The sequence below is a fragment of the Pseudophryne corroboree genome, chromosome 1, assembly GCF_028390025.1.
Source record: "Pseudophryne corroboree isolate aPseCor3 chromosome 1, aPseCor3.hap2, whole genome shotgun sequence".
Taxonomy (NCBI): domain Eukaryota; kingdom Metazoa; phylum Chordata; class Amphibia; order Anura; family Myobatrachidae; genus Pseudophryne; species Pseudophryne corroboree.
Genome location: NC_086444.1, coordinates 44,528,698 through 44,541,298, shown reverse-complemented (window position 1 = coordinate 44,541,298; position 12,601 = coordinate 44,528,698).

Sequence of the window (12,601 nt, the reverse complement as noted above, 5' to 3'; positions counted from 1 at the left end):
TCGCTCAGCCGTAGGCGAGACGCTCAAGCGTCACGTTCGCTCACGGCCCAGTGATCACAGGACACGTTATTGGTTATGTCTAGGGGAAAGATTCGCTGTAACGTAGCGTACGCTAGAGACCACGAGGAGGTCACCAGCGATGCAGACGCTCACAACACTATACCTTTATGTTAAACCTTATACCGATGAAATACACTGAATACCTTAATGTGAGTACAGGGTGTAAGTGCAACCTTGTGGAACCTGACTATCTACAAAGCTGCATGAGCGTCACCGACGCTCAAATGAACACTTATCACTATAGGAAATACACAGATACTGGTTTAGGTTTCCAAGGCCTATTAACTGTATTATGTCTAATATACTTGTAAAAGGGGATAACAGTACATATGATACACTACAATATAACAGAGACTTCCTAACCACAGAACTAAACAATAAATACAAAAAGACAATACTACACTGACCTAAATGCAATACGATACAATACTATAATACTATAAGGTATTTAAGAGAAAAAGAGGAGAGAGAGAGATAGAGAGAGAGAGAGAGAGATTGGCTCGCAGAAAGACAATGATTATGGAGAGAACTTACGCACAAAGGGTATGATCGCCAGCGCCTCGATATCCAGCTCCCGATTATCAGCAGATAACCGTTGATGAGAGAGTGAGAGCTGGATGTGGTCGGCCTGCCTATTTATGCTCCACACACAATGCAATCTCCTGGTCCTACAATCCCATTGTCCATTGGCCGAAGGAATTCGGCCCTGCATCATAACAAAAGGTCATAGGGTGATTCATACAGGTGGGCTGTGACGATTTCCAACAGCTCAGGTGGGTGGGAAACTGGGTTTCCCGCCGCATACCTGAGTATGTGTAATTAATAGAAATGGACATAAACTTCTTATGTCCATAACTATTCGCACGAGCGATTAATACGCTCCAAACCAACACCGGAATATTGCTAATTAAATACTCTTCCGATGGGTACCAAACACTGCTGTATGATTCCTGTTAAACCCTTCGTACGATGCAAAGAGGGATTCCTCAGCTCTGGGACATTATACTTTAACCAAACTTACAGAAACTATCAAAGGGATCATGATCTATAAACTACATTAATTGTGAACATTTGTAACTAATGAGTCGCACGCTACGATCACATAAACTCTACCGTAAATGCGCATACTGCGCGTGCGAGTGCACGCTATTGCGGGTATGCGCTTCCACGGGAGAGCGTACGCATGCGCAGCACGGACCAGTGTGCGGTGCAAATATGGCAACGTGCATTGAGACATTTTTCTGACTTTGACAGTCCACCCTTTGGCAGTCAATAATAACTGCCACAAAATATTTAAGGAGAAAAATGTAAGTCAGGGGTTAATTGATTTCCATGGTGGGGAAAGGAAGAAGAATGGAGTAGGTGTGAAGAGGGTATGACCTAGTGAGAAAGTAGAAGCATGTGTGTATGAGTCCATGTTTGGAGGGTCATGTATCATCGTGCCGTACGTGTGGTAAATCAAGCTTCGAGGTATTGCGAAGTATACATTTGAATTCCTTCTTATCCTGTGGTACAGGTCTGTGGATGGGCTGTCAAACTCTACCGAGCTCATTTCGGCTGTGGTTGTAACACAATGGGGATGCACATTTTAGTTGATGATACATGAATTGGGGGGGGGTATGTGGTTGCTGCTATCTGTGCCTGTATTCCCTATCGACTATGTGTGTTATTACCTGAGGGTTGCAGAGATGAAGATAAAGAACACTTACGAAAAATGCAATGATATTCTATGTCAGGTTAATGTACGTTCGTCGATTGGGGTCTTGATTGGTGTCGGTTGATTGGAGTCTTCTTCTTTGTGCTTTTGCTCATAAATCGTGAGTAAAGCATACAACGTCCATGGATTTACAAAAAATGTTGGGCTAGCGTGATTTTAAAGTTCCTAGGGAAACTGGGGTACCCATGGCATTGTCCATCAAAATCTTGTTTATCAGGTCGTCTGCTCTTCTTCTTTCCATCTTTCCGTTGTCGGCCCCTTGGCTCATCAAATCCTTCGTCTACGTGGGTCTTTGTACCTCGGAGGAAAACATAGAAATGGGTGAAAGGCGGACCGTATACTCATTACATCATTACGTCATGGTTTCTAGCATTGGGTCATAAATCAAATCCAGGTTAATTACAGTTTCCTCACTCCTCAAGCTCATCACTTTTGTACAGTACTTTGTTTGCACCTTATTAAAGCCTGCCCGCATCTAAATATCAATCCAAACGATATAACGACACCCAAAATACATAGGAGAAACTTTCCAACATCCATTATGACTCCTTGAGCCCAGTCTCCTAAACCGGAGAACCAATTTCGCGGGTTCAACCATGACACCCAACCAGTCAGCTCATTACCTACAGCAGCAAGGGTGAGATTGTGTTTTCGACGAAATTCCCACTTTAATTGCAGAATATCGTCCATCTTTTGGTCTATGACCTCTACCGGATCCTCGGTGCTATTTGTGATATACGTGCAACACTTTATGCCGTACTGTGTTGCCAATGTAACACAATATCCGCCTGTTACTGCTGTAAGATAATTAAGAACCATCCTATGCTGAACTAGTTCTGTTTTGTAAGCTTGAAGTTCTCTTCCAGTGTATCTAAACGTGTCATCATACATTTCAGTGATATTATCTAACAAATTGGCGAGTGCGGAAATGTATCTATAATTCATCACACCTCGAGCGGTGCGAGTGAAATCTAACGCTACCAGAACCTGAATCCCGGTGGATTCATGGATAAGATCAGAGGCCGGATGCTCTAACCTTTCTGACAGTTGTCTTTTAACAAGGTGCTCGTAGTGAGTGTGAGTATAAGGAGTTTGGGCACCACGGTGTATGTCCTTCATTTTGTCATGTGTAACAGTCATTACTTCAGGCAATACTTTTCCAATATAACACAACCTTCAGAGTTTGGGGCAAGCCACTTGTACGCCTTTCTCCCACATATGAAATATGCATCATCGGGGAGAACATAGGGGACGGAGAAGGACATGACCATGTTACAAACCTTCCAGGTGAAATCTCCTGACCCTAATTCTTCCATCTGCCTAATGCACGTATCGGTTTGTACGATATGTGCACAGTATCCTGGTGATACCTCTCCAACTTTAGTAATCCTATTTCCTAAGGTATATCGATACCGGAAAGATTTTCCTCTACTGGCTATGTGGCGTACGAGCTCTGTATCTGTAGGCATTCTATCTGCTCTGTGTGAAAAGGTCATGGTAAGGTTGCTCCATGACACTTCCCAATTTCCCGGTTTTCTGGGATTGGAGATGTTAAAACATATGAGGGACCTATCCACATGGTATTGGTGGAGCTTCAAACTAGGAGGGCTGGAGATGTTAAACCTCCGGTCCACCGGTCTCCCACCACTTAGCTCAAGTACCTCCCCTAACGTTAAAGGAAATGGTACTAGCCCTGATTTACTGTGACCCTGAGGTACTTGAGAGCATACCCAACAATCTGTTTGGTTTAACACGTTACCCACTAAGGAGTGATAGTCACTCAATGGATGCCGGTCTATATGGATATTAAAACTAGATTGGCATTTCTTTATGCATCCATCTTCAACCAGATTATCACAGAGCCTACAGATACAATTTTCCTCAGCTAACAATCCATCACAATTTCTTCTATCGGATCGTTTTCTGATACTCGCCTTTGCTTGTTGGCTTGGTTGATCTTGGAAAACTACGCCTACATCATCATAATCGGAACCCATTCCAGAACCTCTTTCGACCTCTATGGTACTCTCGCCGGAACAGACTGCTCTGGTCAACATCATGGTTAACATCAAAATCCGGACCACAGTCTCTTGGGGCAAGTCCATCTTTGAGGAGGAAATAGAGAAGAATGAGAAGGGGGAAAAAGAAATTTTAAAGGAGAGGGGATGGGAAGTGGAGAAAACAATAAAAGGGAGAGGGGAGTCGACAGCTGCTTTCGGTCTTCAAGGCTCAGGTGCCGCCTCAGTCCTCCTGGAACAGACACTCTAGTGATACAACCTCTACCGTCTGTTCCTTATCACGGGACTTCTCTGGATCAGCAACCTTCTTGCAGTGGGATGAATGGACCCAAGTCTCTCTCTCAGCAACCTTCAATGCTGTGGTGCTAGTCAATAAGACCTGGTATGGTCCTTCCCATCTATCAATAAGACAACCTGAGCGTAGAAAATTTCGTATCATTACATAATCCCCAGGTTCAATGTCATGACAATTACTATCTGGTAAATCAGGAATCACCAACTTCAGATTATCATTTTGATTCCTCAACTGCTTACTCATATTAATTAAGTACTTTACAGTTACTTCATTGTTACATTTCAAATCATCCTGAGGGTTAATTATGACATGCGGTTGTCGACCAAACAGAATTTCAAAAGGAGACAGATTAAGAGGGGACCTGGGAGTGGTTCTGATGCTATACAAAACAATGGGTAAAGCTTCTGGCCACGTCAATCCTGTCTCTGCCATTACTTTACTCAATTTATTTTTAATAGTGCTGTTCACTCTTTCGACCTTCGCACTCGCCTGTGGACGGTACGGAGTGTGCAGCTTACTATCAATTCCCATCAACTTACACATTCCTTGAAAGACATCACCTGTAAAATGGGTACCCCTATCACTTTCAATGATTCTAGGGATGCCATATCTACATACAAATTCCTGCACAATTTTCTTAGCTGTAAACATAGCGGTATTTGTAGCTGCTGGAAAAGCTTCAACCCAATTCGAGAAAACATCTATACAAACAAGTACATATTTCAAATTTCGACATGGGGGTAATTGAATGAAGTCAATTTGTATTACTTGGAAAGGGCCGCCGGCAGGTGGGATATGGGATGGTTCTGTTGGTATTGCTTTTCCAATATTCTTTCTCAGACAGGTAAGGCATGACATTGCTCTTTTACTAGCATGAGAGGAGAATCCTGGGGCGCACCAGTATGCTCTTACCAACTTGCACATCCCCTCCTTGCCTAGATGAGTCAGCCCGTGAGCTGCTTCAGCCAGACACGGAAGGTATGCCCTGGGGGCCACTGGTTTACCATGTCCATCCGTCCAGAGCCCTGAGGACTCCTGGCCATATCCCTTTGCCTTCCAGACTGCCTTCTCCTGAGTGGAACACAAATTCTGCATTTCACACAACTTTTGTGTGTTGATGGTATTAAATACCATCAGTTGTGTGGTGTCTGTCCGTATGGGGGTAGCAGCTGCAAGCTTTGCAGCTTCGTCTGCTCGGCTGTTACCAAGGGATACTGGGTCTTGACTATATGTATGTGCTTTACATTTGATAACAGCCACTCTGTCGGGTTCCTGTATCGCTGTTAGAAGCCTTTTTATGTGAGCTGCATGCGCTATCGGTGTACCAGCTGCCGTCATGAAATTTCTGAGACGCCATAGCGCTCCGAAATCATGGACTACCCCGAACGCGTATCTAGAATCGGTGTAGATATTGGCAGACTTACCCTTAGCCAATTCACATGCTCTGGTTAGGGCGACCAGTTCAGCAACCTGGGCTGAGTGAGGTGGGCCTAGCGGTTCCGCTTCTATGGTGTCTTGGTCATCTACGACTGCGTATCCAGTACACAAGTCTCCCGAGTCTGACTGTCTGTGACAACTACCGTCCGTGTAGAACGTGAGTTCTGCATCTTCTAGTGGATTGTCACTGATGTCAGGCCTTGCGGAAAAATTTTGGGTCAAATATTCCATACAATCATGTGTATCTTCCTTTGCATTAAATCCTCCTTCCCCATCACTCTCACCTCCCACCCTTTGTGCCTGTCCAGGCACACCTGGGAGAAATGTTGCAGGGTTTAATGCGCTGCATCTCCTTATGGTGATGTTTACTGGGGCCATTAATGCCAATTCCCATCTCGTAAACCTTGCTGATGAGACATGTCTGGTTTGGGCAGAATTCAATAAGGCCGATACCGCATGTGGTGTATGGATTGTGAGGTTGTGGCCTAGCACGACATCTTCGCTTTTCGTCACTAGCAATGCTATCGCTGCAACGCTACGCAAGCATGTGGGGAGGGATCGCGCTACCGTGTCTAGCTGCGCGCTGTAGTATGCAATTGGCCTGCTGGCATCACCGTGTTTTTGTGTTAGTACACCTGCTGCGCACCCAGCACTTTCTGTTCCGTATAGTTCAAAGGGTTTCCCATAGTCTGGCATACCTAATGCTGGTGCCTGCGTTAGGCACTGTTTGAGTCTCTCAAATGCTGTTTCGGATTCGTCTGTATGCGAAATCCGATCAGGTTTGTTTGAAGAGACCATTTCCTGCAAAGGTAGCGCCAATATGGAAAACCCTGGGATCCAATTACGGCAATACCCACACATTCCTAAAAACGTCCTGATCTGTTGCTGGGTTTGTGGCAGTGTCATGTCTCTAATGGCTTGGATTCTATCAGCGGTCAGGTGTCTCAGTCCTTGTGTTAGACAGTGTCCCAAGTATTTTACCTTAGCTTGGCATAATTGCAACTTGTCTTTGGAGACCTTGTGACCTGTGTCTGAAAGATGAAACAGGAGCTGTTTCGTATCCTTCAGGGATGCCTCCAATGAATCAGAACACAGCAGTAGATCATCCACGTACTGTATCAACACTGATCCACTTTCCGGTTGGAAAGACTGTAAACAATCATGCAAAGCCTGAGAAAATATACTTGGACTATCTATGAAACCTTGGGGTAACCGAGTCCACGTATATTGGACTCCTCTGTATGTGAATGCAAACAAATATTGGCTGTCAGGGTGCAGAGGTACCGAAAAGAAAGCGGAGCAGAGGTCAATAACAGTGAAAAATTTGGCAGTGGGAGGAATTTGCATTAGGATGACAGCTGGATTAGGCACTACGGGGAACTGACTCTCAACTATTTTGTTAATCCCCCTTAGATCCTGCACTAGCCTGTAACCCCTCCCCCCACTCTTTTTAACAGGGAAGATGGGACTATTTGCTGTGCTGGACGTTCTTACTAGAATGCCCTGTTGTAGCAAGCGCTCTATTACCGGGAAAACTCCTAACTCCACCTCTGGCTTCAGAGGATACTGTGGGATTTTTGGAGCTATCCTACCATCTTTTACTTGTACAACTACTGGAGCTACGTTTGCCATTAATCCAGTGTCCTGTCCATCTTTTGTCCAAAGCGACTCTGGTATCTGAGATGTCATCTCTTCTACTTGGGATGGATTCCTATTTGTCATAATGGAATGTGACATTAATTTTGATGGGGAGTCTAACATGTCTCGTACTTCCTGAGCGTGATTCTCAGGGATGTCCAAGAATACACCTTCAGGAGTACAATAAATGACGCAACCCATTTTACATAGTAAGTCTCTTCCCAGGAGATTGGTCGGTGCCGATGCAGCCAGCAAAAAGGAATGCTTGGTATGCAAAGGCCCTATTGTAATCTCGGCTGGTTTGCTAACAGGGTAGTGCTGGACTACTCCTGTTACTCCTATGGCTGGAACTGTCCTACCAGTGGTTCTCATGCCCACTGTCGAATTGATCACTGACTTGGCCGCCCCTGTGTCTACAAGAAAGTTTAAAGTTTTACCGGCTACATTGATTGCAATCTCTGGTTCGCTTCCAAGACTGGCAATCAATTTAACTGGTTGCAGATTACAGGTATGGCCACACCCCTATTGGGTATGCTGACCTCCCTGAATCCCGCTGGCAGCAACTACTTGTGAGGGAGTTAGCTGGGAACTACCAGAGGCATGCCAATCTCTGTGTGGGGGATATCTTTTTGTTTCCCCTGTATGTGGCTCAAAACTCCGCCTCTGTGGACCCTGCTCCCAGTGTCGTGTGTGGTGTTGTTGTCTAGGGGGTTGAAAAGATCTTTGTACATTTCTTACTCTACAGTCTCGTGCAAAATGTCCTGGTTTGTTACAAGAAAAACATGTTATTACACTTGCCTTACCCACAGGATTCGGTGGTACATACGCAGGCTGCCTTGTGGTCAGCGCCTGTATACTTACGGACATCAACTTATCACTTTGCGACTCCCTGTGCCTAGTGATATTTCTGTCGTGATCAATAGCAGCCTCTCTCAAGGTGGACACTGACAGACCTCGCCAACATGGCTGCGTGGTCTGTACCCTAGCTTTTAATGTTTCTTTCAAACCATCCATCAGTACAGATACTGCTACTTCTCGATGGTTTGGGTTGGTCTTAATGTCTTCTATACCAGTGTACTTTGCCATTTCTAATAGTGCCCGGTGAAAATATTCTATTGCCGTTTCGGACTCCTTTTGCTTAATGGAAAATATTTTATTCCATTTAACAACGGCTGGGAAATACTCTTTTAGCTGTAAATTTATCCTTTTTACATTATCCTTGTTGTACACGTCTGTAAGCGGTACATCTTTATCCAATGCACAATCAGCTAAAAACTGAGTTGCATCAACATTGGAAGGTAAACAAGCTCTTAGCAGTATCTGCCAATCCTTGTTGTTGGGTTCTACCGTGTTACCTAAATCCCTGATGTATTTTTGGCTAGCAACTAAATCCTTCCTGGGGTCAGGAAATTCGGACACTATTGTTCTTAATTCCATTCTGGAAAATGGAGTGTACATGGCAATGTTCCTTATGGGAGTGACTCCAGACACATCTGTTTTTCCATTGGGAACTGCTATTACCCTTACAGGAGCAATTCTAACAGCCTCTTCCTGTGTAGATTCTACAGCTTGTTGTGGTACAATTGTTTCAGTGTAGTGCATGGTGCCGTACTTACCCGTTGACACGACCTCACCTATCCCTCCGCTAGGGGCTTTCACTAATCTCGTGGGTGTCGCTGTGCCTACTGTGGTCTCTGCTATGGTGGCTGCAAGAGAGAGAGCTGAAATTGTTGCTGAATCGTCTTCTTGATCACACTCCTGAGGAAGGTTCAAAACAGGGTACATCTTGCACGGGTTAATACTTGCATGAGTTATTTGGTTAACATCATTAACATTTACAGTGTTACTAAGAGTTTGTGTTTTACAACCCAGTGCGTTTCTCTCCGCAATCAACTTCTCTCCTGCAATGTATGGTGGGGGAGGAGCTGTGGCAATCAACTTCCTGACTGCCCCAGATCCCGCCGCCAGAGCCAAACCTCTCTGTATCTCACCTTCCTGGTGCCATAACTGTAAATAATCATGATGCTGAATTCGTCTCTTTGCTGATTTTACGAGACATATCCTCCTCCTTAAATTTTGTAACACCTCTGGACTGAAGCTACCTATTCTTGGGAACTTGTCCCTGTCTTGTACAGTCATTCTCTCCCATTCATCACATAAAACCTCTGTGTGACTACCGTATTTTTCACACATGATGTATCTTGCCGACCCGACTGGTCGGTTCTCTGAATCAACCTGAACCTGGGTTGATCGCCCCCTACCTGAGCAACTGGCCCCCATCGTCTGTAGGTGTTGCTTAATCCTCCTTGGATTTTCTGTATCAAGGTTTTCAGCAAGCCTTTTCAGACAACCAAATTACTCCACAGTAGGCCGGCGGTGGCGGTTTACCGAGTACCCCACTCACTCGCCCACCTCGACCAATACGACCTGTAAACACCGTTATGATGCCAGCGTACTCGATACAGGGCCCCTATGGAACCTTCAGTTTACTGGAACATATGAGGGTTACCCGCAGGACACTTACTCTTTCCAGTAAAGTTGGGGTTGTTAGATAGTTCCTGAGTGACCAGCGAACTTCCCTTCCAAAAATAAAAAATTACACAAATCACGTCAGAATGTACAAATAGCGTTTGTGACCACTTTACTCTAATGGTATTTAGGTCAGATTACTAACTACTGCACACAATTACGTGTGGTCCAATCGTTCAGTACACGAGCACTATTTGTCATGTACTGAAAGACCAATGGAATCGATGTTTCCGGCCGCGATTCCTTCAACCAGAGCTTATGGCCTATATGGGTTCTGCACCAACACCCCAGGCGTTGTGCCACTGGACTTTTATAGCGGACCTTTTACCTTACGACCTCCTGGTCTTGTTCCTTATGACCTCCTGGTCTTGTTACCTTATGGTCCGCTATACTCTAATGCTCAAATATTATTTAACCAGGGATGCCTCCCTGGCCACCGTATATGTCACTTACACGTATGTTCCTTAACGAGTACCCGACTTTCCTTTTGGTTCCACCTTAAAGTTATATAAACTTTTGTATACAAAACACACTCACTCAACACATGTACACTTTGTTTCTATATCTATTTCTGCGCAGAAATTGTCTTCAGGCCAAAAGTGTTACCAATTAGGAGCAGGATCTGTTAAACTAAATTTCAGATTTTCCAAAAAATAGATTTGCGTTATTTACCGCTGTGCGTTACTTATCGCTTTTGCGCTAATTATCGCTTTGCGCTAATTCAACTTTTCGTGACTTGGGCTACGTGGGCGTAACCAGACGCTACGTTGCGTAATGAACGCTGCGTGCGTCTGCCTTTTGGATTGCGTACGCTAGTCTTTGTTAGCGACACGTGTACGCAATGCAAAGGATCCACCGTAACACAATATATTTATTTATCAATGTAGGTGATCCCTGATCATCTACCGCAATCCACACTGCCTGCCTTGTATCTCAGACAAACCGTGTGTTTGTTCTATACTTTAACTATTACCTCTAAAATAACAGCAAATCTCTTTTTTAGCACTTTCTATCAACTATAAAATTTGGCAAACAGGAATAGTGATATACGAAAAAAATGAAATAGAAATGCAGATATATGCGTGCGTACGCAAGACAAAAGAAAAATAAACAGTTTTAAAAGACACAAGCGTTTTGTTCTTACTTCCGGTTACCGGATTCCTTCAGCACTCTTTACCTAAGCGAAGCAGACGCTTATCCCGTCAGCAACTGCGAGATAACCTCCCACCCTTTTGCTGGGGGATAATGTCTGCTGATCTACCTAGTGCAGATGTGAAAAGGACCGGACGAGCCCGCAATTGACAATTCTAAATTCCTTGTCGTATAAACAACCCTTATGAAGCTAAGAACACTGTACGCTGTTTATTTAAGAAATACCGTAATGATACGCTATTTGCGTAACGATCGCTCAGCCGTAGGCGAGACGCTCAAGCGTCACGTTCGCTCACGGCCCAGTGATCACAGGACACGTTATTGGTTATGTCTAGGGGAAAGATTCGCTGTAACGTAGCGTACGCTAGAGACCACGAGGAGGTCACCAGCGATGCAGACGCTCACAACACTATACCTTTATGTTAAACCTTATACCGATGAAATACACTGAATACCTTAATGTGAGTACAGGGTGTAAGTGCAACCTTGTGGAACCTGACTATCTACAAAGCTGCATGAGCGTCACCGACGCTCAAATGAACACTTATCACTATAGGAAATACACAGATACTGGTTTAGGTTTCCAAGGCCTATTAACTGTATTATGTCTAATATACTTGTAAAAGGGGATAACAGTACATATGATACACTACAATATAACAGAGACTTCCTAACCACAGAACTAAACAATAAATACAAAAAGACAATACTACACTGACCTAAATGCAATACGATACAATACTATAATACTATAAGGTATTTAAGAGAAAAAGAGGAGAGAGAGAGATAGAGAGAGAGAGAGAGAGATTGGCTCGCAGAAAGACAATGATTATGGAGAGAACTTACGCACAAAGGGTATGATCGCCAGCGCCTCGATATCCAGCTCCCGATTATCAGCAGATAACCGTTGATGAGAGAGTGAGAGCTGGATGTGGTCGGCCTGCCTATTTATGCTCCACACACAATGCAATCTCCTGGTCCTACAATCCCATTGTCCATTGGCCGAAGGAATTCGGCCCTGCATCATAACAAAAGGTCATAGGGTGATTCATACAGGTGGGCTGTGACGATTTCCAACAGCTCAGGTGGGTGGGAAACTGGGTTTCCCGCCGCATACCTGAGTATGTGTAATTAATAGAAATGGACATAAACTTCTTATGTCCATAACTATTCGCACGAGCGATTAATACGCTCCAAACCAACACCGGAATATTGCTAATTAAATACTCTTCCGATGGGTACCAAACACTGCTGTATGATTCCTGTTAAACCCTTCGTACGATGCAAAGAGGGATTCCTCAGCTCTGGGACATTATACTTTAACCAAACTTACAGAAACTATCAAAGGGATCATGATCTATAAACTACATTAATTGTGAACATTTGTAACTAATGAGTCGCACGCTACGATCACATAAACTCTACCGTAAATGCGCATACTGCGCGTGCGAGTGCACGCTATTGCGGGTATGCGCTTCCACGGGAGAGCGTACGCATGCGCAGCACGGACCAGTGTGCGGTGCAAATATGGCAACGTGCATTGAGACATTTTTCTGACTTTGACACTGACAGTAGCACATCCCCGCCTCACTGACAGCAGCACATCCCAGCCTCCTGACTGCAGCACATCCCTGCCTCACTGACATCAGCACATCCCCGCCTCACTGACAGCAGCACATCCCCGCCTCACTGACAACAGCACATCCTCGCATCACTGACAACAGCACATCCCTGCCTCACAAACAACAGACTCAT